The sequence below is a fragment of the Heterocephalus glaber genome, unplaced genomic scaffold (genome assembly GCF_053883595.1).
Source record: "Heterocephalus glaber isolate CG9 unplaced genomic scaffold, H.glaber_assembly_v1.0 deba00001509, whole genome shotgun sequence".
NCBI classification, from domain to species: Eukaryota; Metazoa; Chordata; class Mammalia; order Rodentia; family Bathyergidae; genus Heterocephalus; species Heterocephalus glaber.
In genome coordinates this window covers 29,515,627-29,521,992 of record NW_028258325.1, presented here as the reverse complement: position 1 = coordinate 29,521,992, position 6,366 = coordinate 29,515,627, and the positions used below count along the sequence as shown (strand labels likewise).

General features: G+C 35.9%; 1 pseudogene; it reads right to left on the bottom strand.

Annotated features, from left to right (window-relative positions):
• Window positions 1–516: 516 nt before the first annotated feature.
• Window positions 517–736, bottom strand: LOC147825100 (U2 spliceosomal RNA; annotated as a pseudogene).
• Window positions 737–6,366: the final 5,630 nt, after the last annotated feature.

Below are 6,366 nucleotides of genomic sequence, written 5' to 3'. Positions count from 1 at the left end.
AAACAACTTGAACTACAAAGTAAGTAAAATAATACTGGGTTAGAATGCAAAATATTTGTACTAATGACTCCATTCTGATATAAATAAATGATCAATCAAATAAATAGTAAATGATAGAAGAGTCAAATTTTTCAATACAGAAGGCCTCTGTGAACATCCTATTCTCAGGGAGGTTGATCATAACTCCCAACAGTTCGAGTACCTACTGTGCATGGTGATTGTTATGGGTTACATGGTGTTTCCCACCCCCTGGAAATCAATGCCTTGAACTCCTAGCTCCCAGTACCTCTGAATGTGACCTTATTTGGAAATAGGGCCATTGTACACATAAGTTAAGAGACGAGACTTTCTTACTGCAGTAAGGAGGGGCCCTAATCCAGGAAGACTGGTGCATTTATAAAACAGAGAAATTTAGAGAAAGACACAAACACAAGAGTACCATGGAGCCTGGAGGCAGAATTTAAGATGATCTGTCTGCAAACCAAAGAAGAATTTGTAAGATTGTAGCAAACTAACAGAAGCTAGGATGAAATCCTGGAACAGATTCTCCAGGACCACCTTCAGAAGGGATCAAACCTACTGACACCTTGGACTTCGAGTTTCATGAAACAGTTTGGAACTAGAATCCCCCCCAAAGGTGCATGTGTTTCAGCTTGATTCTCAGTGCTACTGGGAGAGATTGAACTGATAAGAACTGATACTACACTTGATCTTAGCCAAAAGGCCGATAAGAGATTACTGGGAGAGATTGGAACCTTTGGGAGATGGGATCTTGGTGAAAGTGTTAGGTCATTGGAGATGTTCTGTTCAAGAAAATATTGGTACTCCAGCCCCTTCCTGTATCTCTGTTTCATTTCCCAACTGCCATGAGGTGAACAGCTTTGCTCCATCAAAGCCTCTTACCTTGCTACTAGCCCAAAAGCAATGGTCTAAACCATTATGGACTGAAACCTTTGAATCTGTGATGCAAAATAAACCTTTCCTTCTAATAAATTTATTATCTTGGGTATTTTGTCACAGCAATGGGAAGATGATGAATACATTCCAAAATTCTGAGACAATAAATTTCTGTTATTTAAGCCACTCAGCATGTGATATTTTGTCATCCCCAGAAAATCAATATAGTGACTTGCCTCCAAAGGTTATGATGTGGTAAAAGGAAAAAAAATATGACTCTACAGTGGAGAAATGTAACAAACACTGTCTCAGCCAGCCAATCAGGTTATAGCAACAGTGGTGAGTCAAACTACTAGTGTGTACCCTTGATATAATGTGATGACAAAGGCATTTTATCTATAGTGTTCCTCAAAACAACCCATAAACCCAGACTAATTAGGAAAAAAGATTCAGACAAATTCCAGTTGAGGGACATTTCATAAAATACTTGAGTAGTCCTTCCCAAAACTGTAAAAGTTACCTAAAATGAAACAAAATTTGAAGGACTGTCACAGCCATGAGGAACATAAAGAAAGATGATAGCTATCATATTCTACATGGAATCTATAAACAGGAAAGGGACTCTGCTAAAGCAAGGAAAATCTGTTTGACATGTGAACAATACAGTAGTCAATAATACAGGGGTACTTCTGTTCATGAAATTAATTGGAAGATGGTCAAATTCCTGGTCCTGCCAGGAAGATGACCTTGGTCCTTTTTGTCACCCCATGTGGAGTTCGTGAATGGAAGCAAAATTCTGTCAAATACTTCTGATTGCAAACTGGTTCGCAAGCAGAAGCATTCATGAACCAAGATATTACTACAACATGTTGATACTGGTTAATTAATCTTTCTTTTTATTTTTATTAGTACATGTTTGTAATCCATAATATTTACATCTCTTGTGGGAAGTCGGTGCATGTACATTACCCCCTTTCCCCTTTCCTTCCCCCTCCCTCCACCTCTTGATCCTCTTCCCATTTGTAAAAGATCTATCTCCCTAATTCCTATTATCTGTCATTTATTTTGCCCTTTATTTATATTTTGGGTTTCTCAAATAAAAGAAATCATGACATATTTAAGCTTAGTTATTCAATTTTAAAAGACATTAATGTAAAATGTTATCTTATCAACTTTTGCATAAATCGAAAATTGTTTTAGAATGACATCACTTTAAACACTTACTGAAAAAATTTGAATCAGCTGCAGCATGTTGAGTGATATATTTTAAATCCATGAGACAAAGTACCTGAAATATAGATATACTTTTTATGAATTGTAGTTTGCAATAATTTCCACATGCTTGTAAAAGTTAATGAGCACATTAAATATAAAATAGTATGATTATAAATTATTTATACAAATCAGGCTCTTCAGTGATGCAGAATGCATATTTCAAAATGATCTCCAACTCTTTTAATCCTTTCAAAGTATAACTAATAGATAATTTTTCCCTGTCATCTTACTAGAATTATAATAATCTTTGACATATTTTCCTTAGTTACATAAACAACATGTGGTTCATTAATTTCAGTTTAACAATTTTTTATGTTCCACAATAATGACTCAAAAAAAACACCAAAAGAGTAAGAGATTTATCAGTAGATTTTATCTTCTGCATTATATGCAAGGGTTGTTCTGTCACCTCTCACCTTGCTAAGTTCAGGCATCCCTCTTTAAATCAACAGAAGAGAGGTAGGCTGTTTATAAAAACATCTAAGGCACTCATTACCAACTCATGTATAATATATTGTCTTTCTCAGTAGGAAAATACTTCTTAAGAGATTAGAAATATTTTAACTAATAATTCTATGAATTAGACCTGAGAATGATTAATTGCCATCTTGCTTTTTATTTTGTTAATGATTACCATTCATGTTTTGTTGATGAACCAACCAAGATTCAACCAATAAAGAAGTGTCAACCTGAGAGTTTTGGGATAAAGAATATATTGCTGGAAGTAGACCTTACATAACTGGGCAACAGAAGACCATAAGAGGGACTGGGTCAGAGATCGAGTCATCGAGCATCTAATAAAAGAAGACATGTCCTTTCAGCTGCAGACATGAAACCATAAAAGCAGAATTCGTGGAGAACCCTGAGGGGAGGCAGTGCCTCCAAGTAGCTGCAATCAGCATGATTCAGGAGAGAGAGGAATAAATGGGCAGAGCAAGCACCTCTGTGAATGTCTGTCACACACATATGGTTAATAAAAGGCTTTCAGAGAACAATGGACATTACTTCGTTACTCTCTTCCAAATTTACACAGGTACCTTTAACCAACTAATTGGGAACCATACAAGGAAAGGTAGCTGGCAAGTATAATCAGTTTACCCTCAGTGAGTGCCATGTATATACCCTGTCCATGTGAAAATAAAGTGAATGTATGAAATTTGAATGTTCCTTAAATCTTGAATCTACATGTGCTCAAGGCTTTGTTAAAACATTTCTTGCCCATTTGAGCACTTGAATAATCCTTTAATAGACAACTTCATTGACAAAAATGATATTTTGATAAAATTCCCCTAAATTGGAATTACAACATAATTCTGATTAACAAATGCACTCTTCAAAAATGTAAAATGGCGGCCTGGATTTAGCTCAGTGATTCCGCCTCCTGCCTCACAAGCACAAGGTCCTGAGTTCGATCTCCAGTACCAAAAAAAAACCCCAAAAAACAAAAATGTAAAATAAGAGACACTGATGGTGCATATGTCTGGATGGAATGAACACATATATTAGACTTGGAGAGAAAATCTATAATGGAGTAGAAACACCTAGAGATAACATCTAGAAGTTGGGAGCCTGTGCTGAGTGGTAAAGAACCAGGGAATTTACAAACGCAAATGAGAATAGTTGGAGATGAACAAGTCATCCTTAACAGAGGTGTCAGACTGCTCTACTTCAGAGTGAGGCAAACCTGGTTCTAGGATTCAGCTCCCCTGCTTATTGGTCACTCAACCCCATGGCCAGTGAGTCAGTCCTTCTAAGCCTCATGTTTCTTATTCTATAATTGTATAATATTTTCCAAATTAAAGGTACTTCAAAATTTGATTGAGGAACAACAATAATAAATGTCTACAAAAACCCAGCACACGATGTCTAGTACTTGAATACTAGTAAACACTAGTTAAATGAAGGCAGAGATTGTTGTCTATTTGGTTATTGCTAGATTATCAGCTGCTAGCACAGCTTATTACCTGTATCAATCACTTTTCTGTGGCTGGAACAAACAACTTAAAGGAGGAGAGATTTGTTTTGGCTCTGGGTTTCAGAGGGTTCAGTCTATGTTGGCTGGTTCCAAAGTAGAAATTACAGGTGAAAACGTCTGGAGGACAGCTGCCCACCCTATGGCAGCTATGAAACAACGAGTGAGAGAGGAGGAGTTGTGGACATGAATACACCCTTCTAGATCACATCCCCAGTGGCCCACCTCTTCCAGCCAGGCCTCACCCCCTAATAGAACATTCAGCTATGAACTCATGAATGAATTAATCCACTAATGAATATAGCACCCCTTTGACTCAATCACCTTCAAAAAGTCTTATCTCTGAAAACATGAGATTTTAGGGGGACATTTTAGTCCCAAACCTTAACAGTAGGCTTTTTGAGAAACAATTGATTAATTAATGGCAACTGCTTATATTGCTGTTAAGGGAAGATAGCATGTTGTTTGGTTTGCTCACTGTTATATCTCCAGCCCACCCAGGCATGCTCTGCCCTCAAAATATTTAAAGAAGATACATTTACTGCTGATTTCTTAGTATACCAAAAGTTTCAGTCTTCTGAGTTTAGCCATAAGAATCAGTCTTTTATAAGATCCTCTTGGCTCAAAGACATTTTTTGCACAAAACTCTTCACATGAATGTGTTCTTAAATGTTTGTAGTGATCATTTTGGTTTTTACTTCTGGCCTCAGGCCCTGTAGCATATCTTTGCTGAACAAAATGCTGCTATTTTCCAGAACTACATTATAACACTTAAAGCCATATGTCATGCTGTCTTTTTGTCTTCTTCTTCTTAGCTCCTACCATAGCAAATGTCAGTGTTGTTTCATGTAACCTTTGCAGTGTTTTACATATAAAGTGAGGATAAAAGTATGTTATATTAAAGACTAGAAGCATTTCTAATTCTAGGGTGAATGTCAATGTCTTCTTTTGCCTTTACAGGAGTTTCTTTGATGACACTTTTACTCACGCCAACAGAAGGCAGTAGAGAAATGAAAATGCACATGCTTCAGACCTCACTGCTGAGGGTGCTATTTTATTATTCATCACATGAAAAGCTCTATTTACTTTGAGTTAACTTTGGGTTTGCAGAGATTATGATATTGTTTAGATATATCAATTTCCTCTTTCTGAGGACAGGCAGTGAGAGTGAATAGAATTAAGAGAATGAATTCACCCCAAAGAAAGTCAAATCCACAAAATATGGAAAGAAGCCAGAATTGGAAAAACATGGAATAATATTCATTATTAAGAACTTGAATCAGTGAAAATGGCCAACATATTAAAGAAGAAAGTTATCAGACAATCAATTTCAATTTTTTTCTTTTCTGAATTATAATTTCCTTTCCTTTAAAAAGTTAAATTCTATAAGCCAACTTCATGGGCATAAATCCTGGTTTTACTTATCAGCTACATGTCCCTGGGAAACATCATGTTCAATGCTTCAGAGTCTTATCTATAAAATTGTGAAAAAAACTTACATCATATCATTGCTGGGATAATTAGGTAGGTGGATGGATAGGCAGATTAGGTATATATGTAGTAGATATAGCATCTATATAGACATAGACTAGGTATACAGAGATAAAATTTTCTCTATATATGGATATCTATATATAGTAGAAATAACATTATTAGAACAATGCCTTATTCACAGCAAGTACTGAGTAAGTGATTGTTATTGTTACCATCTTATTATAAGCAAAAGTTAATAAATCTTAAACATGAGAACATCACAATAGCTGAGCTTAGGGACCTGTGTCTGTGCTTTGGGATAAAGTATGCTCAGGAATCACACAGTGGTCATGAGCCAGCTGGAGGAAATTTGTAAGGGAGAAAGAGATGTGACAAGGAAACAGGATTCATTTCATTTCACATAAGAAGTGAGCTCCAAAATTCATGGGAAGAGAACTAGACTTGCATTTATCCTGTGTGGGGGCTCAAATAATGGTTGCCTATACATTAAAAGTAATAAATAGTCTTGAAATCTAGACAGCTTCTGGACACTGAGGCTATAATTTTGTTTTAATAAAGAAATTTTATAAGCACCTGTTTGGGTGCACCAGATATTTTACTAGGTTTTAGAGCAATAGCTAAAACTTACATTCTGGTCAGGAAGAAAGGCAATGAGCAAGAAAAGAAATAAATACAAGATAATTACAAAATATTAATACTTTAACTTCTGAGCATATATTGCGTAAAGA